General features: G+C 49.5%; 1 protein-coding gene across 1 annotated transcript in view; it reads right to left on the minus strand.

Moving 5' to 3' along the window:
- LOC147122437 (collagen alpha-1(XI) chain-like) overlaps positions 1 to 27953 on the minus strand; it is a 745903-nt gene that overhangs the window by 597833 nt on the left and 120117 nt on the right. The gene's annotated exons all lie outside the window — the stretch shown is intronic.

Consider the following 27953-nt stretch of genomic DNA (forward strand, 5'->3'; position numbering starts at 1 on the left):
GACACGGGGGGTGAGGGGGACTGGGTGTGAGTTAGGACACGGGGGGTGAACGGGACTGGGTGAGAGTTAGGACACGGGGGGTGAACGGGACTGGGTGTGAGTTAGGACACGGGGGGTGAGGGGGACTGGGTGTGAGTTAGGACACGGGGGGTGAGGGGGACTGGGTGTGAGTTAGGACACGGGGGGGGTGAGGGGACTGGGTGTGAGTTAGGACACGGGGGGGGTGAGGGGACTGGGTGTGAGTTAGGACATGGGGGGTGAACGGGACTGGGTGTGAGTTAGGACACGGGGGGTGAACGGGACTGGGTGTGAGTTAGGACACGGGGGGTGAGGGGACTGGGTGTGAGTTAGGACACGGGGGGTGAGGGGACTGGGTGTGAGTTAGGACACGGGGGTGAACGGGACTGGGTGAGAGTTAGGACACGGGGGGTGAGGGGACTGGGTGTGAGTTAGGACACGGGGGGTGAGGGGGACTGGGTGTGAGTTAGGACACGGGGGGTGAGGGGGACTGGGTGTGAGTTAGGACACGGCGGGTGAACGGGACTGGGTGTGAGTTAGGACACGGGGGGTGAGGGGGACTGGGTGTGAGTTAGGACACGGCGGGTGAACGGGACTGGGTGTGAGTTAGGACACGGGGGGTGAGGGGACTGGGTGTGAGTTAGGACACGGGGGGTGAGGGGGACTGGGTGTGAGTTAGGACACGGGGGGTGAGGGGACTGGGTGTGAGTTAGGACACGGGGGGTGAGGGGGACTTGGTGTGAGTTAGGACACGGGGGGTGAACGGGACTGGGTGTGAGTTAGGACACGGGGGGTGAACGGGACTGGGTGTGAGTTAGGACACGGGGGGTGAGGGGACTGGGTGTGAGTTAGGACACGGGGGGGTGAGGGGACTGGGTGTGAGTTAGGACACGGCGGGTGAACGGGACTGGGTGTGAGTTAGGACACGGGGGTGAACGGGACTGGGTGAGAGTTAGGACACGGGGGGTGAATGGGACTGGGTGTGAGTTAGGACACGGGGGGTGAGGGGGACTGGGTGTGAGTTAGGACACGGGGGGTGAGGGGGACTGGGTGTGAGTTAGGACACGGGGGGTGAGGGGACTGGGTGTGAGTTAGGACACGGGGGGTGAACGGGACTGGGTGTGAGTTAGGACACGGGGGGTGAGGGGGACTGGGTGTGAGTTAGGACACGGGGGGTGAATGGGACTGGGTGTGAGTTAGGACACGGGGGGTGAGGGGACTGGGTGTGAGTTAGGACACGGGGGGTGAACGGGACTGGGTGTGAGTTAGGACACGGGGGGTGAGGGGACTGGGTGTGAGTTAGGACACGGCGGGTGAACGGGACTGGGTGTGAGTTAGGACACGGGGGGTGAGGGGGACTGGGTGTGAGTTAGGACACGGGGGGTGAATGGGACTGGGTGTGAGTTAGGACACGGGGGGTGAGGGGACTGGGTGTGAGTTAGGACACGGGGGGTGAACGGGACTGGGTGTGAGTTAGGACACGGGGGGTGAGGGGACTGGGTGTGAGTTAGGACACGGCGGGTGAACGGGACTGGGTGTGAGTTAGGACACGGGGGGTGAGGGGACTGGGTGTGAGTTAGGACACGGGGGGTGAGGGGGACTGGGTGTGAGTTAGGACACGGGGGGTGAGGGGGACTGGGTGTGAGTTAGGACACGGGGGGTGAGGGGGACTGGGTGTGAGTTAGGACACGGGGGGTGAACGGGACTGGGTGTGAGTTAGGACACGGGGGGTGAACGGGACTGGGTGAGAGTTAGGACACGGGGGGAGAACGGGACTGGGTGTGAGTTAGGACACGGGGGGTGAACGGGACTGGGTGTGAGTTAGGACACGAGGGGTGAACGGGACTGGGTGAGAGTTAGGACACGGGGGGAGAACGGGACTGGGTGTGAGTTAGGACACGAGGGGTGAACGGGACTGGGTGTGAGTTAGGACACGGGGGGTGAACGGGACTGGGTGTGAGTTAGGACACGAGGGGTGAACGGGACTGGGTGTGAGTTAGGACACGGGGGGTGAACGGGACTGGGTGTGAGTTAGGACACGGGGGGTGAACGGGACTGGGTGTGAGTTAGGACACGGGGGGTGAGGGGGACTGGGTGTGAGTTAGGACACGGGGGGTGAGGGGGACTGGGTGTGAGTTAGGACACGGGGGGTGAATGGGACTGGGTGTGAGTTAGGACACGGGGGGTGAGGGGACTGGGTGTGAGTTAGGACACGGGGGGTGAGGGGACTGGGTGTGAGTTAGGACACGGGGGGTGAGGGGACTGGGTGTGAGTTAGGACACGGGGGGTGAACGGGACTGGGTGTGAGTTAGGACACGGGGGGTGAGGGGGACTGGGTGAGAGTTAGGACACGGGGGGTGAATGGGACTGGGTGTGAGTTAGGACACGGGGGGGGTGAGGGGGACTGGGTGTGAGTTAGGACACGGGGGGTGAACGGGACTGGGTGAGAGTTAGGACACGGGGGGTGTTGAACGGGACTGGGTGTGAGTTAGGACACGGGGGGGTGAGGGGGACTGGGTGTGAGTTAGGACACGGGGGGTGAATGGGACTGGGTGTGAGTTAGGACACGGGGGGTGAGGGGGACTGGGTGTGAGTTAGGACACGGGGGGTGAACGGGACTGGGTGAGAGTTAGGACACGGGGGGTGAACGGGACTGGGTGTGAGTTAGGACACGGGGGGTGAGGGGGACTGGGTGTGAGTTAGGACACGGGGGGTGAGGGGGACTGGGTGTGAGTTAGGACACGGGGGGGGTGAGGGGACTGGGTGTGAGTTAGGACACGGGGGGGGTGAGGGGACTGGGTGTGAGTTAGGACATGGGGGGTGAACGGGACTGGGTGTGAGTTAGGACACGGGGGGTGAACGGGACTGGGTGTGAGTTAGGACACGGGGGGTGAGGGGACTGGGTGTGAGTTAGGACACGGGGGGTGAGGGGACTGGGTGTGAGTTAGGACACGGGGGTGAACGGGACTGGGTGAGAGTTAGGACACGGGGGGTGAGGGGACTGGGTGTGAGTTAGGACACGGGGGGTGAGGGGGACTGGGTGTGAGTTAGGACACGGGGGGTGAGGGGGACTGGGTGTGAGTTAGGACACGGCGGGTGAACGGGACTGGGTGTGAGTTAGGACACGGGGGGTGAGGGGGACTGGGTGTGAGTTAGGACACGGCGGGTGAACGGGACTGGGTGTGAGTTAGGACACGGGGGGTGAGGGGACTGGGTGTGAGTTAGGACACGGGGGGTGAGGGGGACTGGGTGTGAGTTAGGACACGGGGGGTGAACGGGACTGGGTGTGAGTTAGGACACGGGGGGTGAACGGGACTGGGTGTGAGTTAGGACACGGGGGGTGAACGGGACTGGGTGTGAGTTAGGACACGGGGGGTGAGGGGACTGGGTGTGAGTTAGGACACGGGGGGTGAGGGGGACTGGGTGTGAGTTAGGACACGGGGGGTGAGGGGGACTGGGTGTGAGTTAGGACACGGGGGCTGAGGGGGACTGGGTGTGAGTTAGGACACGGGGGGTGAGGGGGACTGTGTGTGAGTTAGGACACGGGGGGTGAGGGGGACTGTGTGTGAGTTCGGACACGGGGGGTGAGGGGGACTGGGTGTGAGTTAGGACACGGGGGGGTGAGGGGACTGGGTGTGAGTTAGGACACGGGTGGTGAACGGGACTTGGTGTGAGTTAGGACACGGGGGGTGAGGGGGACTGGGTGTGAGTTAGGACACGGGGGGGTGAGGGGACTGGGTGAGAGTTAGGACACGGGGGGGTGAGGGGACTGGGTGTGAGTTAGGACACGGGGGGTGAACGGGACTGGGTGTGAGTTAGGACACGGGGGGTGAACGGGACTGGGTGTGAGTTAGGGCACGGGGGGTGAGGGGGACTGGGTGTGAGTTAGGACACGGGGGTTGAGGGGGACTGGGTGTGAGTTAGGACACGGGGGGTGAGGGGGACTGGGTGTGAGTTCGGACACCGGGGGGTGAACGAGACTGGGTGTGAGTTAGGACACGGGGGGTGAGGGGGACTGGGTGTGAGTTAGGACACGGGGGGTGAGGGGGACTGGGTGTGAGTTAGGACACGGGGTGAACGGGACTGGGTGTGAGTTAGGACACGGGGGGGTGAGGGGGACTGGGTGTGAGTTGGGACACGGGGGTGAACGGGACTGGGTGTGAGTTAGGACACGGGGGGTGAACGGGACTGGGTGTGAGTTAGGACACGGGGGGTGAGGGGACTGGGTGTGAGTTAGGACACGGGGGGTGAGGCGGACTGGGTGTGAGTTAGGACACGGGGGGTGAGGGGACTGGGTGTGAGTTAGGACACGGGGGGTGAGGGGACTGGGTGTGAGTTAGGACACGGGGGGTGAGGGGACTGGGTGTGAGTTAGGACACGGGGGGTGAACGGGACTGGGTGTGAGTTAGGACACCGGGGGTGAACGGGACTGGGTGTGAGTTAGGACACCGGGGGTGAACGGGACTGGGTGTGAGTTAGGACACGGGGGGTGAGGGGGACTGGGTGTGAGTTAGGACACGGGGGGTGAACGGGACTGGGTGTGAGTTAGGACACGGGGGGTGAACGGGACTGGGTGTGAGTTAGGACACGGGGTGAACGGGACTGGGTGTGAGTTAGGACACGGGGGGGTGAGGGGACTGGGTGTGAGTTAGGACACGGGGGGTGAGGGGGACTGGGTGTGAGTTAGGACACGGGGGGTGAACGGGACTGGGTGTGAGTTAGGACACGGGGGGTGAAGGGGACTGGGTGTGAGTTAGGACACGGGGTGAACGGGACTGGGTGTGAGTTAGGACACGGGGTGAACGGGACTGGGTGTGAGTTAGGACACCGGGGGGTGAGGGGACTGGGAGTGAGTTAGGACACGGGGGGTGAGGGGACTGGGTGTGAGTTAGGACACCGGGGGGTGAGGGGACTGGGTGTGAGTTAGGACACGGGGTGAACGGGACTGGGTGTGAGTTAGGACACGGGGGGTGAGGGGGACTGGGTGTGAGTTAGGACACGGGGGGGTGAGGGGGACTGGGTGTGAGTTAGGACACGGGGTGAACGGGACTGGGTGTGAGTTAGGACACGGGGTGAACGGGACTGGGTGTGAGTTAGGACACGGGGTGAACGGGACTGGGTGTGAGTTAGGACACGGGGGGTGAACGGGACTGGGTGTGAGTTAGGACACCGGGTGAACGGGACTGGGTGTGAGTTAGGACACGGGGTGAACGGGACTGGGTGTGAGTTAGGACACGGGGTGAACGGGACTGGGTGTGAGTTAGGACACGGGGGGTGAACGGGACTGGGTGTGAGTTAGGACACGGGGGGTGAAGGGGACTGGGTGTGAGTTAGGACACGGGGGGTGAAGGGGACTGGGTGTGAGTTAGGACACGGGGTGAACGGGACTGGGTGTGAGTTAGGACACGGGGTGAACGGGACTGGGTGTGAGTTAGGACACGGGGTGAACGGGACTGGGTGTGAGTTAGGACACGGGGGGTGAAGGGGACTGGGTGTGAGTTAGGACACGGGGGGTGAAGGGGACTGGGTGTGAGTTAGGACACGGGGTGAACGGGACTGGGTGTGAGTTAGGACACCGGGGGGTGAACGGGACTGGGTGTGAGTTAGGACACGGGGGGGTGAACGGGACTGGGTGTGAGTTCGGACACGGGGGGGTGAACGGGACTGGGTGTGAGTTCGGACACGGGGGGTGAACGGGACTGGGTGTGAGTTCGGACACGGGGGGTGAACGGGACTGGGTGTGAGTTAGGACACGGGGCAGCAGAGTTTTGGATGAGTTGAGGTTTAGGGAGGGTGGAAGGTGGGAGGTCGGCCCGGAGAGTTCTGGAATAGTCGAGTCTGGAGGTAAAGGCGGCATGGATTGGGGTTTCAGCAGCGGATGAGCTGAGGCGGGCGGAGACGGGCGAGGTTAGAGCCAATTAAAAACGTCTTTTTTAAGATTAGTAACTGTTATAATGTAGGTAACTGATTTGCGCACAGCAAGTACTGAGGGAGAGCTGCACTGTCGGAGGTGCAGTAATGAGGGAGTGCTGCACTGTCGGAGGAGCAGTACTGAGGGAGCGCTGCACTGTCGGAGGGGCAGTACTGAGGGAGTGCCGCATTGTCGGAGGGGCAGTACTGAGGGAGCGCTGCACTGTCGAGGGGCAGTACTGAGGGAGCGCTGCACTGTTGGAGGGGCAGTACTGAGGGAGCGCTGCACTGTCAGAGGGGCAGTACTGAGGGAGCGCTGCACTGTCAGAGGGGCAGTACTGAGGGAGCGCTGCACTGTCGGAGGGGCAATACTGAGGGAGCGCCGCACTGTCAGAGGGGCAGTACTGAGGGAGCGCCGCACTGTCGGAGGGGCAGTACTGAGGGAGTGCCGCACTGTCGGAGGGGCAGTACTGAGGGAGTGCCGCATTGTCGGAGGGGCAGTACTGAGGGAGTGCCGCATTGTCGGAGGGGCAGTACTGAGGGAGCGCCGCACTGTCGGAGGGGCAGTGCTGAGGGAGCGCCGCACTGTCGGAGGGGCAGTACTGAGGGAGTGCTGCACTGTCGGAGGGGCAACACTGAGGGAGCGCTGCACTGTTGACGGTGCTGTCTTTCGGATGAAATGTTAAACCGAAGCCTCATCTGCCCTCTCGGGTGGACGTAAAAGATCCCAAGGTACTATTTCAGAGAAGAGCAGGGGCGTTCTCCTCGGTGACCTGGGGTCAATATTTATTCCTCAACCAACAGCACTGGAACAGATGATCTGGTCAGGATCATATTGCTGTTTGTGAGAGCTTGCTGTGCGCACATTGGCTGCCGTGTTTCCTACATTACAACAGTGGCTACACTTCAAAAAGTACTTTACTGGCTGTGAAGCTTTTATGATGTCCTGAGGTGGTGAAAGGTGCTATAGATATGCAAGTTTACAGCGGATATACGGCTCAGGAACAGGCCATTCGGTCCACCCAGTCCATACCGGCGTTTATGCTCCACTCGAGCCTCCTCCCGTCTTTCCTCATCTAACTCGGTCAGCATTTTTTTGATATATATAAATGATCTGGATATTGGAATGCAGAGTAGAATTTCTAAATTTGCCGATGACACCAATCTTGCGGTGCAGCAAAAGGTGATGATGATATCAATCGACTACAACAGGACATAGAAAGGCTAGCAGAATGGGCAGACAAGTGGCAGATGGAATTTAATGCAGAGAAGTGTGAGGTGATGCATTTTGACAGAAGGAACAGGGAGAGGCAATATACACTTAATGGCACAGTTTTAAAGAGTGTGCAGGGACAGTGGGACCTGGGAGTTAATGTGCATAGGTCCCTGAAGGTGGCGGGAATATTGAGAGACTGGTTAACAAAGCATATCGGATTTTGGGCTTCATAAATAGAGGTATTGAGTACAAACGTAGAGAAGTTATGCTGAACCTTTCTAAAGCGCTGGTTATGCCACAACTGGAGTATTGCGTCCAGTTCTTGTCACCACACTTTAGGAAGGATGTGAAGGCCCTGGAGAGGGTGCAGAGGAGATTTACCAGAATGGTTCCGGGATGGGGGATCTTAGCTACAAGGACAGGTTGGAGAAACTGGATTTGTTTTCATTAGAGCAAAGGAGGTTGAGGGGTGATTTGATAGAGGTGTACAAGATTATGACGGGTTTGGATAGGCTAGACGGGGAAAGGCTGTTCCCACTAGTTGATGGTACAAGGACTAGGGGACACAGATTTAAGGTTTTGGGCAAGAGATACAGTGGGGGATGTGAGGGGAAACCTTTTTACGCAGCGAGTGGTGAGGACCTGGAACTCGCTGCCGATGGAAGCGGAGACACTCAATGTTTTCAAGGGGAGACTGGATAGGCACTTGAGGGAAATAAACGGACTCGATGGACCGAATGGCCTTCTTCTGTGCCGTTATGACTCTAAGGGGGAGAAATTGAGTTGCGCCCCTTCAGGGTGCTAACTTCGCCGGGTTAGTGCACCGGAGAAATTAGCACCCCCTTGGCCGAAATTGAGTGGTAGCGTCCTAAGAGGGAAGCAGGGCGTTACTAGAAGCACCGAGCCTTCCCCTTCGGGCGCTGCGAGGGAATATCGAGGGCACGTTGCACCGCGGTGTTGCAGGTCTTCCTAAAGGAGAGGGGCCTTGCGCAGCATGACCCGGGGCCCAGCTGGGCCACCAGCGATCGGAGTGCCGGCAAAAGAGCCCTGCACTCAAGAGAAGTGTCGGGCTCACGGAGCGCAGCCGGCACTCCGCGGGGGGGGGGCGGGTGGGGGGGGTGCTCAGGAGGCCGGGAACGGGAGCGAAGGCAGGTGCTGGCAGGTGGCCAGCAACAAAATGGCTGCCCGGCACCTCGCCTTTATGTAGCGCCACCCTGGCTGCAGGTAGGTCCCCCTGACCCTGTCAGACATAGCGTCCGGCGGTAAGTCAGGGGGTCTACCGAAGATTGCGAGCGGGGCGCTGTGCACGGTGATGATGTCATCGCTGCAGGGCGCTAATGGTTAGCGCTGCCGCTAACCTCCCGCTGAATTTCGCTTTAACGGGAGGCGCAAAGCAACCGAATTTTTCCTCCTATGACAAAACCCTCTATTTCCTTCTCCCTCATGTGCTTGTCTAGCCTCCCCTTAAATACATCTATACTATTCGCCTCAACCACTCCCTGTGGGAGCGAGTTCCACATTCTCACCACTCTCTGGGTAAAGAAGTTTCTCCTGAATTCCCTGTTGGATTTGTTGGTGACTGTCTTATATTGATGGCCCCTAGTTATGCTCTTCTCCACAAGTGGAAACACTCTCTCTGTATCCACTCTGTCAAAACCTTTCATAATTTTAAAGACCTCTATTAGGTCACCCCTCAGCCTTCTTTTTTCAAGAGAAAAGAGACCCAGCCTGTTCATCCTTTCCTGATATGTATACCCTCGCAGTTCTGGTATCATCCTTGTAAATCTTCTCTGCACCCTCTCCAGTGCCTCTATATCCTTTGTATAATATGGTGACCAGAACTGTACGCAGTACTCCAAGTGTGGTCTATCCAAGGTTCGATACATGTTTAGCATAACTTCCCTACTTTTCAATTCTATCCTTCTAGAAATAAACCCTAGTGCTTGGTTTGCTTTTTTTATGGCCTTGTTAACCTGTATCGCAACTTTTAGTGATTTGTGTATTTGTACTCCAAGATCCCTTTGTTCCTCTACCCCACCTAGACTCGCACCCTCCAAGTAATGTGACCTCCCTATTCTCCCTATCAAAATGTAATACCTCACATTTATCTGTGTTGAACTTCATTTGCCAATTATATGCCCATTCTGCAAGTTTATTAATGTCCTCCTGTAACTTGTTGCAGTCCTCCTCAGTATTGACTATCCCCCCAATTTGGTGTCATCCGTAAATTTAGAAATTGTGTTTTTGATTCCAAAGTCTAAATCATTAATATAAATTGTGAACAACAGTGGTCCCAGCACTGATCCTTGTGGAACACCACTACCCACTGTAGTGTATGTAACTGTTCTACCTTTAAGAGAACTATTGTATGTAACCGTCCACCTTTAAAAGAACTATTTTAGGTGTGGCACTACTTTATCCTGGCTGCTGTATACTGTAATACCGACGGTGACCACACCGGTATATAAGTGCTGTGGCAGAATTTATTGGGCAGATTCGCCCTGACCTTCGAATAGTAAAGTCCTGTTTAAGTTACTCTTGTAGTCTGTGTATTACTTCGCTATACAACCCACAGACTTTACAGTGGCGACGAGTTCGATCTTACCCTGCGGCAACAATACTTCTGAAGAAGTAAACGAGCGTCGAGAAGAGGCACCCGCCCTCGTCGTTTTGCTGAGAGAAAACTCGAGTCTGCAGACCAAGAAAGGAGGAAGATTTCAAACACGAAGTCTTCCATCAGCAACAGGCACGGATTGTCCCTTCTGCCACGGTGGTGAGTGAGCCGATCAACACGAGAAGCAAGTCGGCCACGGTGACTGTGAGTAAAGGGAAAATAGAAACAAATAAACGGAGGATAAGGGCGGTGCACTCGACCACGGTCGAGGGGGAAAGGAGCCGGACAGAAGTTGGGCCCAGAGGCGCTGAGACTGGGGCAGCGTGGAGCAGAAGCCGCGGTACAAGCGGGCTGGGGAGCATCGTGAGACGACTAGACCGCGACGGCGAAAAAGGCCGGACAAATACCGCGACCACGAGGCGCTGCGACCGGGATCGTAAGGCGCGGGAAGATATAAAAATAAATAAACCGCGGAGAACACAGCCGCAGCCGGGGAGGAAGCACCGGACTGCGAGAGGCTGGGAGGAGCGATTGGGTGAAAAAGGTCGGACAGTGACCGAGGCCACGAAGCGCTGCGACCGGGATCGTAAGGCGCGGGAAGAGATAAAATAAATAAGTCGCGGAGAACTCAGCCGCAGCCGGGGAGGGAAGCACCGGACTGCGAGAGGGCTGGGAGGCGCGATTGAGAGCCGCGCGAACGGGAGAGACAGAGCCCGAGCGAGAGCCGTGCGAACAGGAGAGACAGAGCCCGAGAGAGAGCGAGCGAGAGCCGCGCGAGCGGGAGAGACAGAGCCCGAGGAAGACTGAGCGAGATCCAGCCCAGCGGCTGAAACTGTTCGCCGTCAACAAGTTGTACCCAGCACCGGAGAGACAGAGCCCGAGCGAGGGAGACTGAGCGAGATCCAGCCAGCGGCTGAGACCGTTCGCCGTCAACGGGTTGTACCAGAGCCGGTTGCCCGGCCGAGAGAAGGGAACGCGCTGAAGCCGAAGCGCAGGCTGCGAACCCCGAAAGCCAGCAGCCGTCGCCCGAGGGAAAAGCTTACCCCTTCCGCCAGGGGAAGAAAAGCAGGAACCGCCATCTTGAAAGTGGGCGGGGAAAGAAGATAAGCGCGGGAAACCGCGGGAAGCCGCCAGTAGGCGGAGAAAAAGACAGAAGCGGGAACCGCCATTTTGAAAGGGGCGGGGAAAGAAGATAAGCGCGGGGAAACCGCCATCTTGGAAAAAAAAAGTTAAAGAAATATTTCGTTGTTGTTTATCAGGGAGGTGAAGATGCCTAAGCGTGGTAACATCAACGATTTCGATTCCGAGGTAGAAGATTGGGCCACGTATGTAGAACGCATTGAGATATATTGTGAGGCCAATAAAATAGAGGATGATGATAAAGCTATAACCTTGCTAAACTCGATGGGGGCAAAGACATACGGGCTATTGAAGCATCTTCTAGCACCAGTTAAACTGGCGGATCAAACCTTCGATAATATTGTTGCTGTTCTGAAGGATCACTTGAACCCCACACCGCTGATGTTGGCGGAACGATTCAAATTTTATGCGAGAACGCAACGGAAAGAGGAAAGCAACGCGGAATACTTGGTCGAACTGCGTTGGCTAGCGAAATACTGCCAGTTTGGAGGAAATCTGACAGAGGCATTGCGAGACAAGTTCGTGTGCGGGTTGTCGAAGGAAGGAACGCAAAAGCGACTGCTCGAAGAGAACGACCTTACACTGGATAGGGCTGTCCTTATTGCAGCATCACACGAAGCCGCAGCGAAAGGAACTGCGGAAATGCAGCTGAAGGCCGCGGTCCTCAGTGTGGATCAAATTACTTCGGGTGCAACGAAATGTTATCATTGTGGGAAGACAACACACGACCAGAACCAATGCTGGTTTAAAAACCAGGACTGTAGGAAATGTGGCAAACTGGGTCACATAGCCAAAGTATGCCGGTCAGGGAAGAAGACCAACAACCAAAAAAAAAAGCCATCACAGGAAAAGTACAACAAAGTACACAAGGTGGTTGAGAAGAGTTCAGATGAACAGAATTCGGATTCAGACCCAAGCGGCCAGGAACTGGGTAGTCTGAGAATTCATAATGTGAGTAAGGAAGCTGACCTACAAACTATCTGGGTCATGCTAAAAATAGCCGGAGTCCAAGTGAGAATGGAATTGGACACTGGATCAGCCCTATCAGTCATAAACCGAAGGGATTACAATCGGCTATTCTCACATATACCCTTGAGAGATACCAAGTTCGTATTGCAGACATACACGGGGCATAAAGTATACCCCATGGGAAAGATAAGAGTCAAGGTGAGAGACAGGGGCAAAGAACACCCCGAAATGGACTTATACGTACTACCTGAGGGAGGACCACCACTTCTAGGACGGGAGTGGATCAAGAAAATAGACATGGAATGGCACTACCTCAAAGCAATAACGAGTGAGGACTCGGGGCAGACAATCAGCTCAGACTCTGAAACGGATGACGATAAGACCAGCCCAAGCATGAAAGACAAGTCTAAAATGAACTTGCTGACTAAGGTTGGTAGAACGAATGTGGGCATAAAGGCTTATGCTCCAGAGGAGAACAAAGTTTCAGAACAGAATTCCTCTGAACAACAACAACATAGCTTGACAGAGAATTCTGAGTCTGTTCAAGTTACAGACATATATATTACTGAGGAACATCGAGCTCGAACGCAAACTTATTTCAGATTACGACAGCAATTAGAACAATTGAATTGCCGTCTCGAGCAAGAGATGAAAGCAATGAAAAAGTTCTATGATACCGAATGGGAGAATCTGGAAAGACAACAGAAGCAGCTGGGGAAGAAAAGGGAGCAGGAGCACACAAACCGTCTGCACGAGGAGGCCAAACGAATCAAAGCTGATTCGGCTTCTGAAGGGGCGTGCCCCAATCCGGTGGAACAAGATGTGCCGCAACTGAAGGCGCTGGTTAGCAGGTTGCAGGCAGAAAAAGCTGAGTTGGTCGACATGACTTCCGAGCTCCTACTGAAGTTGGGTGCAGCATCACCGGACGATTCATTTGTGGAAATTCGAATGATGGGAGCTGCGGATGATGGCGAAGTAGAAGCAGCAAAGGAGCCCCAGGACAAGGTTCTAAACAGCCCTGCAGCTAATGGAAAAGGGATGAGGACAGAAGAGTTAACAGTCAGCCAACTCCTCCAGGGCAAGGTTATAAACAGCCCTGTAGTTAATGGAAAAGGGATGATGGCAGAAGAGTTAACAGTCAGCCAACTCATTCATATGCTGAGGGATAAAACTCTAAAATGGGAAAAACTTAAATACGAGCCTCAATCTTCAAAGGGAAGGGAGCTCTCAAAAGTCATTGGAAGAGCTGAGGTGGCAACCCAGACTGAGAAGTCTGCAGCAGAACAGCCCTTGGATGCCAAAAGTACGCTGACGCACGGCAATGTAGAACAACAGAATACTGAAACAGCTACTTCAGTAGAGGGATTGAATAGTCCGATCAATCAATCTCCGAATGAAGTTGAAGTATTGAAATCACAAATGAGGTCATTAGTAAAAGACTTGCAGGAAGCCCAGAAAAAGCGGGATGAATCTGAACGCATGATGAAGTCTCTTCAGGACAGATGTCGGGATTTGGAACAAAAGTCGGCTAACGTCCAGCTGGGTAAGGAGGAAATAGAGGACCCTCTCGCTGGCCTAGCTCAGGACGACACCGAATATTACCATGATCTGTTGAGTGACACTGAATATTACGAGGACCTGGTCTGCCCAGCTTGTGCCGAGAACTCCCAAAGTGCCGAAATCAGGATGAATCACTTAAAGTCTAAGGAACATAGGGAGATGGTGGCGTTACAGCTGGCAGCTGACAATGGAGCCCCGAGAGTCTCCAAGAAGCAAAAAAGGAAAAGACGAAGCAGAAGATGATAACCATCTGAACCATTATTACCTCTACCCGATCACACACGTGGTCCCCCGAACGGAGCCAAATCAGTTGGAAAGTAGGAAAATTTCCCAAGGCAATCCAACTGTTTTTTTTTGTTGTTTTAAAAAGTCAGCAATGCTGGTTCAGAAGTGATGGAAGTAAAGCTGTTAAGTCTAGGGAAGGACTATGGGATGAGTCCCTCTAGCAAGGTGACCCGACTACACCACGGAGGCGTGGTCCGGACCGAGTCAAGAAGATCAGAGACTGAACCTGTGAACTGTTTCCCGCAGAGACTGAATCTGTGAACTGTTTCCGCAGAGACTACCTCTGTGAACTGTTGTAACATGAAGTTGGATATGTTATGATGTTATGTTAATGGGGAATAAGTATGTTGTAAGCTAAAAAGGGAGGATTGTAGTGTATGTAACTGTTCTACCTTTAAGAGAACTATTGTATGTAACCGTCCACCTTTAAGAGAACTATTTTAGGTGTGGCACTACTTTATCCTGGCTGCTGTATACTGTAATACCGACGGTGACCACACCGGTATATAAGTGCTGTGGCAGAATTTATTGGGCAGATTCGCCCTGACCTTCGAATAGTAAAGTCCTGTTTAAGTTACTCTTGTAGTCTGTGTATTACTTCGCTATACAACCCACAGACTCCCACCTTCTGCCCCTGTGAACAGCTACCCTTTACCCCTACTTGCTGCTTTCTGTCCTGAAGCCAGCTAGCTATCTAATCTGCTACTTGTCCCCTGACTCCGCATTCTCTAACCTTGTTCACTAGTCTATTATGGGGTACCTTATCGAAGACCTTTTGAAAATCCAGATAAATTACATCTACTGCATTACCCTTGTCTACTCTCTCTGTTACATCTTCAAAATTTAACTTTCCCTTTTGAAATCCATGTTGACTATTCATTATTATATTTTTGGTTTCTAGATGTTGTTCTATTTTCTCCTTTAGTAGGGATTCCATTATTTTTCCTGCCACCGATGTTAAGTTGACTGGTCTATAATTCTCTGGACATTTTCTATCCCCCTTCTTAAATATCGATATTACGTTGGCTATCCGCCAGTCCTCTGGCACTACACCTTTTTCTAATGAATTATTAAATATGTGTAGTAATGCCTCTGCTATCTGTTCCCTAGATACTTTTAAAATGCGTGGATGCAATCCATCCAGGCCAGGGGTTTTATCCTCTTTGAGTTTGATTAATTTATTTAATATATCCCCTTTTTTATTTAAATGCACTTATCTCATTACTAATCTCATCATCCAGTGTCATGTCCACCTGTTCTATCTCCCTGGTAAATACTGAAGCAAATTAATTATTTAACATTTCTGCCGTCTCTCTATCGTTACCTGTGGTATTGTCCTGACTATCCCCTAATGGCCCTACTCCCATCCCAACCTTCCTTTTTCTATTGATGTGCCTATAAAATATTTTACTATTTTGCTTTATGTTCCTTGATAATTTAATTTCAAAGTTCCTCTTTGCCTCCCTAATTGTTTTTTTGACTTCTCTCCTAATCTTTTCATATTCTCCCTTATCATGCATTCCCCTGCTGTCTAGGTACTTAATGAATGCCCCTTTCCTTACCCTCAATTGTTCCCTTATGCCTTTATTCATCCATGGAGTCTCATTATTGTCTAGTTTGTTCTTTCCTTTTAGCGGAATATATTGTTCCTGCACTCTGCTGAACACCGTTTTAAATGTTTCCCATTGCTGTTCTACATCGTTTTTTGCCAATATTGTTGCCCATTTTTTCCCCAAGTTCTATTCTCAGCCCCTCAAAATCCGCTTTTCTCCAACCTATTAACCTGGTTTTTGTCATACTTATGTCCTTCTCAATTATTAGCTTAAAGTGTATTATATTATGGTCACTATTGCCTATATAAGAACATAGGAAATAGGAGGAGTAGGCCATACGGCCCCTCGGGCCTGCTCCGCCATTCAATAGGATCATGGCTGATCCGAACCTAGACTCACGTCCACTTCCCTGCCCGCTCCCCATAACCCCTAATTCCTTTATCAGCTAGGAAACTCTCTATCTCCATTTTAAATTTATTTAATGTTGCAGCTTCCACAGCTCTCTGAGGTAGCAAATTCCATAGATTTACTACCCTCTGAGTGAAGAAGTTTCTCCTCATCTCAGTTTTGAAAGGGCAGCCCCTTATTCTAAGATTATACCCCCTAGTTCTAGTCTCACCCATCAGTGGAAACATCCTCACCGCATCCACCCGATCAAGCCCCTTCACAATCTTATATGTTTCGATAAGATCGCCTCTCATTCTTCTGAACTCCAATGAGTAGAGTCCCAACCTATTCAACGTTTCCTCATACGTCAACCCCCTCATCTTGGAATCAACCGAGTGAACCTTCTCTGAACCGTCTCGAGAGCAAGTATATCTTTTCTTAAATATGGAACCCAAAACTGCACGCAGTATTCCAGGTGTGGCCTCACCAATACCCTGTATAACTGCAGCAAGACTTCCCTGTTTTTATACACCATCCCCCTTGCAATAAAAGCCAAGATTCCATTGGCCTTCCTGATCACCTGCTGCACCTGCATACTAACTTTTTGTGTTTCATGTACCAGGACCCCCAGATCCCTTTGTACTGTAGCACTTCGCAGTTTCTCTCCATTTAGATAATAACTTGCTCTTTGATTTTTTCTGCCAAAGTGCATAACCTCACACTTTCCAACATTATATTGCATCTGCCAAATCTCTGCCCACTCACTTAGCCTGTCTATGTCCTTTTGCAGGTTTTTTATGTCCTCCTCACTCACTGCTTTCCCTCCCATCTTTGTATCGTCGGCAAACTTGGATATGTTGCACTCGGTCCCTTCCTCCAAATCGTTAATATAGATTGTAAAGAGTTGGGGTCCCAGCACTGACCCCTGCGGAACACCACTAGTTACTGATTGCCAGCCCGAGAACGAACCATTTATCCCAACTCTTTGTTTTCTGTTAGATAGCCAATCTTCCACCCATGCCAGTATATTACCCCCAATCCCGTGATTTTTTATCATGATCAGTAATCTTTTGTGTGGAACCTTGTCAAATGCCTTTTGGAAGTCCAAATACACTACATCCACTGGTTCCCCTTTATCCACCCTGTATGTTACATCCTCAAAGAATACGAGCAAATTTGTCAAACATGACTTCCCCCTTCGTAAAACCATGCTGACTCTGTCCTATTAAATTATGTTTATCCAAATGCTCTGATACTGTTTCCTTAATAATGGACTCCCAACATTTTGCCAACCACAGATGTTAGGCTAACTGGTCTATAGTTTCCAGCTTTTTGTCTACTTCCCTTCTTAAATAAGGGTGTTACATTAGCAGTTTTCCAATCTGCCGGGACCTTTCCTGAGTCCAGGGAGTTTTGGAAAATAATCACCAATGCATCCACAATCCCTACCGCCACTTCTCTCAAGACCCTAGGATGTAGGCCATCAGGTCCGGGGGATTTATCCGCCTTAAGTCCCATTATTTTACTGAGTACCATCTCTTTAGTGATTTTAATCGTGTTTAGCTCCTCCCCCCCAATTGCCCCCTGTTTGTCCAGTGTTGGGATATTTTTAGTGTCCTCTACTGTAAAGACTGATACAAAATATTTGTTCAGCGTCTTTGCCATCTCCATGTTCCCCACCACTAGTTTCCCGGTCCCATCCTCTAAGGGACCAACGTTCACTTTAGCCACCCTTTTTCTTTTTATATAGCTGTAGAAACTCTTGCTATCTGTTTTTATATTTTTTGCCAGTTTACTTTCATAATCTATCTTCCCTTTCTTAATTAATCTTTTAGTTATTCTTTGCTGGCTTTAAATGCTTCCCAATCTTCTATCCTCCCACTAGATTTGGCTAATTTATATGCCCTTGTTTTCAGTCGAATACTATCCTTTATTACTTTACTAAGCCACGGATGGCTATACTCCCCTTTTTCCTCAGTGGAATATATTTATCTTGAAAGATGTGAAATATCTCCTTGAATGTAGACCACTGCTCTTGTACCATCTTACACTTTAATCTGTTTTCTCAGTCCACGTTAGTCAATTCTACTCTCATACCTTCATAGTCTCCTTTATTTAAGCTCTCTCACCCTCAAACTGAATTTGGAATTCAACCATGTTATGGTCACTCATTCCAAGGGGATCCTTTACTAGGACATTTTTTTATTAATCCTGTCTCATTACACAGGACCAGATCTAAGATTGCCTGCCCCCTGGTTGGTTCAGTTACATACTGCTGAAGGAGCCCATCCCTAATACACTCTATGAACTCTTCCTCAATGCTGCCATGCCCAATTTGATTAGTCCAGTCAATATGAAAGTTAAAATCCCCCATGATTATAGCTGTTCCCTTATTACAAGCCCCAACTATTTCCTGATTTATACTCCGACCAACAGAGTTGCAATTGTTAGGAGGCCTATAGACTACGCCGACTAGTGACTTTATCCCCTTATTATTCCTTATCTCCACCCAAACTGTTTCACTATCCTGATCCTTTGACACAATATCATTTCTGACTATTGCAGTGATTCCATCCTTGATTAACATAGCAACCCCACCTCCCTTTCCTTCCTGTCTGTCCTTCCTAATTGTCAAATACCCTTGTATGTTTAGTTCCCAGACATGATTATCTTGTAGCCATGTTTCCGTAATGGCCACCAGATCATACCCATGTGTAGTTATTTGCACCGTCAACTCGTCAATTTTGTTACGAATGCTGCGTGTATTCAGATAAAGAACTTTCAAATATGTTTACTGACAACTTATTCCTGCTTTTACCCCTTTTACTACTTTACCTTTATTATTATACATTCTGTCCCTTCCTGACACGCTCTGGTTTTTAATTCCCCCACTGCTACCTTGCTCTATTGCCTTCTCCGCTGTCATTTTTATTTTTCGCTCTCTTAAAACCTCCCCCCCACTAATTAGTTTAAAGCCCTCTCTACAGCCCTAGTTATTCGATTCGCCAGGACTCTAGTCCCAGCACTGGCCAAGTGAAGTCCGTCCCAACGGAACAGCTCTCTCCTGTCCCAGTACTGATGCCAGTGTCCCAAGAAGCAAAACCCATTTCTCCCACACCAGTCTTTGAGCCACGCATTTAACTCTCTAATTTTATTTACCCTAGCCAAATTTGCACGTGGCTCAGGTAGTAATCCAGAGATTATTACCCTTGTGGTTCTGCTTTTTAATTTGGCCTACCTTTACTTCTCTTATCTGCTCTGTTTCATTCTCCATTACTAGATCCAATATTGAATCCTCCCTTGTTGGGCTGTTTACATATTGGGTTAGAAAAGAGTCCTGTATACATTTTATGAACTCCATTCCCTTATCCCCTTTATCTACTTTTTCTGCCCAATTAATATCGGGGTAGTTGAAATCCCCCATGATTATTATTATTATGTTTTTTACTCATTTCCCTAATTTGTCTGCATATTTCTTCCTCTATTAGGTGGTTTATAGACTACGCCCATTAGTGTGATTGATCCTTTATTATCTTTTATCTCTATCCACATGGATTCTGTATTTGTTTTGCTGATATCTGCATCACTTTTCTCTACTGCCATTATGTTATCCCTAATAAGTACAGCTGCTCTACCGCCCCTTTTTCCCTCCCTATCTTTTCTAAATATGTTATACCCTGCAATGTTTAATTCCCAGTCCTGATTTTTCTGTAGTCATGTCTCAGTAATCCCTACTATGTCTGGTTCCTCGCAATGAACGATCGCCTCTAGCTGTCCTGTTTTATTACGAACACTGTGTGCATTGTTGTACAGACAGTTTAACTCATTTTTAACAGGATTTCCTCTCACTTTATGTTTAACCATCTTTTTAGACTTCTTTCCTATGCTCTCTTTTCCTGTTTTGTTTATATTTAGGCTGGTTACGTTTCCTGTAGATCCCTTCCCCCATCTTACTAGTTTAAAGCTTTTGCCACTTCCTTATTTACCCTTTCCGCTAGGACAGGACACGGGTCCCATCCCAGTTCAGGTGGAGCCTGGCCCATCGGTACAGCTCCTTCCTGACCCAGAAGTGGTGCCAGAGTCCCATGAAAAGGAACCCCTCTTTCCCACACCAGCCCTTTAGCCACGTGTTAATTCTCCTGATCTGTCTGCTTCTGTGCCAATTTGCACGTGGCTCAGGCAATAATCCAGAGATTATTACCCTCGAGGTCCTGCTTTTTAATTTAGAGCCTAACTCATGATACTCTTTCAGCAGGACCTCCTCTTTCGTTTCTTTGCAGTGTTTCAAGAAGGACCCTATCACCACCTTCTCAAGAGAGCTAGGGATGGGCAATAAATGCCACCTTGCCAGTGACACCCACATCCTGAGAGCCCATTTTACACAGTAAATTATAGAGAGGGTTGCGCTGCACTATATATTACGGAGAGGGCTAAACTGTATATTATGGAAGAGTTATACTGCATATTATAATCCTGCACATTCCCCACAACCTTTAACCTTCCATCCAGTCTATTTCATCTTATTTGTCCTGGGATGTGGGTGAGAGTTGGCAAGAGCCCCATCTATAGCTCACCACCTGAGGGCATTGAGGGTTATTCCCCTTCATCCTGTAGTTGGTGCCTTGGGAATAAGTGTTTCCTGGACACAGACCACATGAAAACTACCCTTTTACTCCCCCCTCGAGGGAAGGAACACAGAGACTAGATTCTACGTGGATAGACAGTAAGTCAAGGCACCCGACGTCAGCACAGATGAGTTTGAGTTAAGCAAACAGAAGAGAGGCATTTTAAACGTGCGGCTTCCATTCTGTGGAAAAGAGATTGCAGGATCAGGTCCTGACGGAGGGACAGAATGTTCCGGAATGCCTCACCAGGGGGTGGACTAACAGCTGTGGAAGTTGCTGGATGTTTCTTCAGCTGTGATGCGGCGGTGGGTCCAGAGATCTGACGGGGGAGTTGGAAATGTCTTTGGTTGAACTCTTTGTTCAGGATGTGACCAAACTAAGGCCACTGGAACAAGATCTGAAAAGTGCCACACGTGCAACAGACGTCAGCACAACCTCACAGCCTCCCTGTGAAGATTTATTGGCCCAGATCGTGCTGGAGCGTGACATTCGTGACCTGCTCGTTAATTAGACTTTTCCCTCGAACATTCTGCTGGGAGCGCGAGCTGGTAACGGTGCAGCGAGGGTACCGGCTACCTGGGGCCTCGGTGAATGGCGGGACCAGCAGTCTGTCTCCTTAACCAACGAGAGTTAGTATTGAGAAGGAAACAGAGGAACGACGGAGAAGGAAATTGAGTGAATTGGAGTCAAACCAGGTACAGAAAGAGAAATAGAGGGAAAGAAAGATTGGATTTATAGAGAGAGAAAAAAGAGACAGAAAGGGAAAGTATGACAGAAATTAAAAAATTTAAAATTAAAAAATCTCCAACAACAGCTGAATGAGATTGATCAGTTTCGATTGTTCCAGTTCTGGGCCAGATGGGTTGAGTGGCATTGCAGGAACATAAATCTGCTCATTAAAAGGGTCCTTACGCTGTTAAGTTCCAGCCTAACTTTCTGTCAAGTTTAATTAATTCACAAATCCAGCAATTTCTCAAAACTCACACGGAGGTTGAGGACCAGGTCCCGTTTCCGCGAGGCTAACCGCGGTGCGGCGTAAATCATTCAGCAACTTGTGACGATTCGCAACACGCGGCGTAACTCTGCCTCACCACAATTTGCCGGGTTATTTACACTTCAATAATGGCGAGCCCCATTAAACTCACCGTTACCTTCAACGCAAATTCTGGGCCATGATCTCTACAAAGGGAGTCTGTGACAGGACAGGACTCTGTTTGAAGAATTTTCTCCTCCTCATTAATGGGACTGAAAGCCAATAAATCCCCAAGGCCTGATAATCTGCATCCCATAGTACTAAGCGGTAGCCATGGAAATAGTGGATGCATTGGTTGTCATCTTCCAAAATTCTATAGATTATGGAACAGTTCCTGCAGATTGGAGGGTGGCAAATGTAACCCCACTATTTAAAAAAGGAGGGAGAAAACAGGGAACTACAGACCGGTTAGCCTAACATCAGTAGTATGGAAAATGCTAGAGTCTATTATAAAGGATGTGATAACAGGACACTTAGAAAATATCAATGGGATTAGACAAAGTCAATATGGATTTATGAAAGGGAAATCGTGTTTGACAAACCTGCTGGAGTTTTTTGAGGATGTAACTGGTAGAATAGATAAGGGAGAACCAGTGGATGTGGTGTATTTGGACTTTCAGAAGGCCTTTAATAAAGTCCCACATAAGAGGTTAGTGTGCAAAATTAAAGCACATGGGATTGGGGGTAATATACTGGCATGGATTGAAAATTGAAAAGCACGGTGGCACAGTGGTTAGCACTGTTGCCTCACAGCGCCAGGGACCTGGGTTCGAATCTGGCCTCGGGTGACTGTCTGTGTGGAGTTTGCACATTCTCCCCGTGTTTGCGTGGGTTTCCGCCGGGTGCTCCGGTTTCCTCCCACAGTCCAAAGATGTGTGGGTTAGGTTGATTGGCTATGATAAATTGACCCTTAGTGTTAGGGGGATTAAATACGTGGGGTTACGGGGATAGGGTGGGATATGTGTTGGTGTAGGGGTTACGGGGATCGGGTGGGATATGTGTCGGTGCAGGCTCGATGGGCCGAAATGGCCTCTATCTGCACTGTGGGGTTTCTGTGATTTCTGTGACAGGAAACAGAGAGTAAGAATAAATGGGCCTTTTTCGGGGTGGCAGGCGGTGACTAGTGGGGTACCGCAGGGATCAGTGCTTGGGCCCCAGCTATTCACAATATATATCAATGATGATTTGGATGAGGGAACCAAATGTAATATTTCCAAGTTTGCTGACGACACAAAACTAGGTGGGATTGTGAGTTGTGAGGAGGATGCAGAGGCTTCAAGGTGATTTAGACAAGTTGAGTGAGTGGGCAAATACATGGCAGATGCAGTATAACGTGGAGAAATGTGAAGTTATCCACTTCGGTAGGAAAAACAGAAAGGCAGAGTATTATTAAAATGGTGATAGATTGGGAAATGTTGATGTAAAAAGGGACCTGGGTGTCCTTGTGCACCAGAGATTCCTCAGATAAGGTGACCAAAACTGCACACAATACTCAAGGTGTGGTCTCACCAAGGCCCTGTACAACTGCAGCAAGACATCCTTGTTCCTGTACTCGAATCCTCTTGCTATGAAGGCCAGCATGCCATTTGCCTTCTTAACCGCCTGCTACACCTGCATGCTTACCTTCAGCGACTGGTTCACAAGCACACCCAGGTCTCGTTGCACTTCCCCTTCTCCCAATCTATTGCCATTCAGATAATAATCTGCCTTCCTGTTTTTGCCACCAGAGTGGATAACCTCACATTTATCCACATTATATTGCATCTGCCATGTTTCTGCCCAATCACCCAACCTGTCCAAATCACACTGGAGTTTCTCTCCTCACAGCACACACGCCCACCCAGCTTTGTGTCACCTGCAAACTTGGAGATATTACATCTAGTTCCCATGCCTAGATCATCATTAATGTATATTGTGAATAGCTGGGGTCCGAGCACCGATCCCTGCGGTACCCCACTAGTCACTGCCTGCCACTCGGAAAAAGACTCGTTTATTGCAACTCTTTGCTTCCTGTCTGCCAACCAGTTCTCTAACCAAGTCAGTACCTTACCCCCAATCCCATGTGCTTTAACATTGCACGCCAATCTCTTATGCGGGACCTTATCGAAAGCCTTCTGAAAGTCCAAATACACCACATCCACTGGTTCTCCCTTATCTATTCTACCAGTTACATCCTCAAAAAATTCCAATAGATTAGTCAAGCATGATTTACCTTTTGTCAATCCATGTTGACTTTGTCTGATCCTATCACTGTTTTCCAAGTGCTCTGCTATTACATCTTTTATAATAGCATTATCCCCACTACCAATGTCAGGCTTACAGGTCTATAATTCGTCGTTTTATCTCTACCACCTTTTTTAAATAGTTGGGTTACATTAGCTACCCTCCAATCCATGGGAACAATTCCAGAATCTATAGAATTTTGGAAGATGACCAGCAATGCATCTACTATTTCGAGGGCCACTCCCTTAAGTGCCCTAGGATGTAGATTATCAGGCCCTGGGGATTTATTGGCCTTCAATCCCGTCAATTTCCCAAACACCATTTCCCTACAAATACTGATTTCATTCAGTTCCTCCCTCTCCTTAGACCCTAGGTTCCCCGACATCTCTGGGAGGTTATTTGTGTCCTCCTTTGTGAAGACAGAACTAAAGTATGTATTTAATTGGTCTGCCATTTCTTTGTTCCCCATTATAAATTCCCCTGATTCTGACTGCAAGGGACCTACGCTTGACTTCACCAATCTTTTTCTCTTCACATATGTATAGAAGCTTTTACAGTCAGTTTTTATGTTCCCTGCAAACTTACTCTCATTTTATTTTACCCCTTTTAATTAATCCCTTTGTCCTCCTTTGCTGAATTCTAAACTGCTCCCAATCCTCAGGTTTGCTGCTTTTTCTGGTCAATTTATATGTCCTCTCCTTGGATCTTATGCTATCTCTAATTTCCCTTGTTAGCCACGGTTGAGTCACCTTTTTTGTTTTATTTTTATGCCAAACGGGGATGAACAAATTCTGTAGTTCATCCATGCGATCTTTAAATGTTTGCCATTGCCTATCCACCGTCAACCCTTTAAGTAATGTTCCCCAATCCATCCTAGCCAACTCACACCTCATAACATCAGTTTCCTTTATTTAAATTCAGGACCCTAGTCTATGAGTCAACTACTTCACTCTCCATCTTAATGAAGAATTCTATCATATTATGATCGCTCTTCCCCAAAGGGCCTCGCACTACAAGATTGCTAATTAATCCTTTCTCATTACATAATACCCAGTCTAAATGGCCTGATCTCTCATTGGTTCCTTGACATATTGGTCCAGGAAACCATCCCATATACACTCCAGGAATTCCTCCTCCACAGTATTGTTACTAATTTGGTTAGCCCAATCTATATGTAGATTAAAGTCACCCATGATAACTGCTGTGCCCTTATTGCACGCGTCTCTAATTTCCCATTTAATGCCATTCCCAACCTCAGCATTACTGTTTGGGGGTCTGTATACAGCTCCCACAAACGTTTTCTGCCCCTTGGTATTTAAGAATGAGATAGATAGATTTCTCAACATAAAAGGCATCAAGGGGTATGGGGAGAGAGCGGGAATATGGTATTGAAATAGAGGATCAGCCATAATCATATTGAATGGCGGAGCAGGCTCGAAGGGCCGAATGGCCTACTCCTGCTCCTATTTTGCTATGTTTCTAAAATAGAATATGCGAGTAAACTTTCGAGAGACGTAAAAACAGACTGTAAAATCTACAGGTATGTAAAAAGGAAAAGATTACCGAAAGTAAATGTGGGTCCATTACAGGCTGAGACAGGAGAAATTATAATGGGGTATAAGGAAATGGCATGGAAATTAAACAAATAGTTTGTGTCTGTCTTCAGGGAAGAAGACACAAAAAAATTCCCGGAAATAGTGGAGAACCAAGGGTGAGAATGAGGAACTGAAAGAAATTAGTATTAGTAAAAAAATAGTACTGGAGAAATTAATGGGACTGAAAGGCAATACATCCCCTGGACCTGATGGCCTACATCCTGGGGTTTTGAAAGAGGTGGCTATAGAGATAGTGGATGCATTGGTTATCATTTTCCAAAATTCCATAGAATCTAGAATAGTTCCCACGGATTGGAAGGTAGCAAATGTAACCCCACTATTTAAGAAAGTAGGGAGAGAGAAAATGAGGAATTACAGACCAGTTAGCCTGACATCAGTAGTAGGGAAATTGCTAGAATCTGTTCAGGACGTGGTAACAGGGCACTTAGAAAATAATAATAGGATTGGCCAGAATCAACATGGATTTATGAAAGGGAAATTGTGTTTGACGAATCTGTTAGAGTTTTTTGAGGTTGTAACTAGCAGAATAGATAAGGGGGAATCAGTGGATGTGGTGTATTTAGATTTTCAGAAGGCATTTGATGAGGTGCCACACAAGAGGTTATTAAACAAAATTAGGGCTCATGGGATTGGCGGTAATATACTAGCACGGATTGAGGATTGGTTAACGGACAGAAAACAGAGAGTGGGAATAAATGGGTCATTTTTGGGTTGGCAGGCTGTAACTAGTGGGGTACCGCAAGGATCAGTGCTTGGGCCTCAGCTATTCACAATCTACATCAATGATTTGGATGAGGGGACCAAATGTGATACAAAGCTGGGTGGGAATGTAAGTTGTGAGGAGAATGCAAGGAGGCTTCAAGGGGATATAGCCAGCCTAAGTGAATGGGCAAGAACATGGCAAATGAAATATAATGGAGGAATGTGAAGTTATCCACTTTGGTAGGAAAAATAGAAAAGCAGATTCTTTTTTAAATGGTGAGAGATTGGGAAATGTTAGTGTTCAGGGGGACCTGGGTGTCCTTGTACACGAATCACTGAAAGTTAACATGCAGGTACAGCAAGCAATTAGGAAATCAAATGGTATGTTGGCCTTTATTACAAGAGGATTTGAATATAAGAGTAAAGACACCTTACTGCAATTATATAGGGCCCTGGTGAGACCACACCTGGAGTATTGTGTACAGTTTTGGTCTCCTTACCTAAGGAAGGATATACTTGCCATAGAGGGAGTGCAACAAAGGTTCAACAGACTGGTTCCTGGGATGGGGAGATTGTCCTATGAGGAGAGATTGAGTAGACTAGGCCTATATTCTCTAGAGTTTAGAAGGATGAGAGGTGATCTTATTGAAACATACAAAATTCTTACAGGGCTTGAAAAGGTAGATGCAGGGAGGATGTTTCCCCTGGCTGGGGAGTCTAGAACCAGGGCTCACCATCTCAGAATAAGGGCGCGGCCATTTAGGACTGAGATGAGGAGAAATTTCTTCACTCAGAGGGTGGTGAATCTTTGGAATTCTCTACCCCAGAGGGCTGTGGAGGCTCAGTCGTTGAGTATATTCAAGACAGAGATCGATAGATTTTTGAATATTAAGGGAATCAAGGGATATGGGGATAGTGCAGGAAAGTGGAGATGAGGTAGAAGATCAGCCATGATCTTATTGAATGGCGGAGCAGGCTCGGAATGCCAAATGGCCTACTCCTGCTCCTATTTCTTATGTTCATATGTAACATTAGCACCACACAAGTGCCAGGCAATGACTATCTCCAACAAGCGAGAGTCTAACCACCGCCCCTTGGCTTTCAGTGGCATTACCATCATCGAATCCCCCACCATCAACATCCTGGGGGGTCATTATTGACCAGAAACTTAACTGGACCAGGCACATCAATACTGTGGCTACAAGAACAAGTCAGAAGCTAGGTATTCTGCGGTGAGTGACTCACCTCCTGACTCCCCAAAGTCTTTCCACCATCTACAAGGCACAAGTAAGGAGTGTGATGGAATCATTTCCACTTGCCTGGATGAGTACAGCTCCAACAACACTCAAGAAGCTCAACACCATCCAGGACAAAGCAGCCCGCTTGATTGGCACCCCATCCACCAACTTAAACATTCACTCCCTCCACCACCGGCGTACCGTGGCTGCAGTGTGTATCATCTACAAGATGCACTGCAGTAACTCGCCAAGGCTTCTTCGACAGCACCTCCCAAACCCGTGACCTCTTCCACCTAGAAGGACAAGGGCAGCAGGCACCTGGGAACACCACCACCTCCAAGTTCCCCTCCGAGTCACACATCATCCCGACTTGGAAATATATCAGCCCTCCCTTCATTGTTGTTGGGTCAAAATCCTGGAACTCCCTCGTGGGTGCTCCGGTTTCCTCCCACAGTCCAAAGATGTGCGGGTTAGGTTGATTGGCTATGATAAATTGACCCTTAGTGTTAGGGGGATTAAATATGTGGGGTTACGGGGATAGGGTGGGATATGTGCTGGTGTAGGGGTTACGGAGATCGGGTGGGATATGTGTCGGTGCAGGCTCGATGGGCCGAAATGGCCTCTATCTGCACTGTGGGGTTTCTGTGATCTGTGAACAGCACTGTGGGAGTACCTTCACCATACAGACTGCAGCGGTTCAAGAAGGCTGCTCACCACCACTTTCTCAAGGGATGGACAATAAATGCTGGCCTTGCCAGCAATGGTTACATGCCATGAATGAATAAAAACAATATTACACAGCTTTAAGATGGAAGCTCCAACTATCATCTCACTCTCCGATACTTTCACTTATTAATGGAAAAT

Source organism: Somniosus microcephalus, chromosome 3 (assembly GCF_052327205.1).
Source record: "Somniosus microcephalus isolate GS21.2 chromosome 3, FLI_Smic_1.0, whole genome shotgun sequence".
NCBI classification, from domain to species: domain Eukaryota; kingdom Metazoa; phylum Chordata; class Chondrichthyes; order Squaliformes; family Somniosidae; genus Somniosus; species Somniosus microcephalus.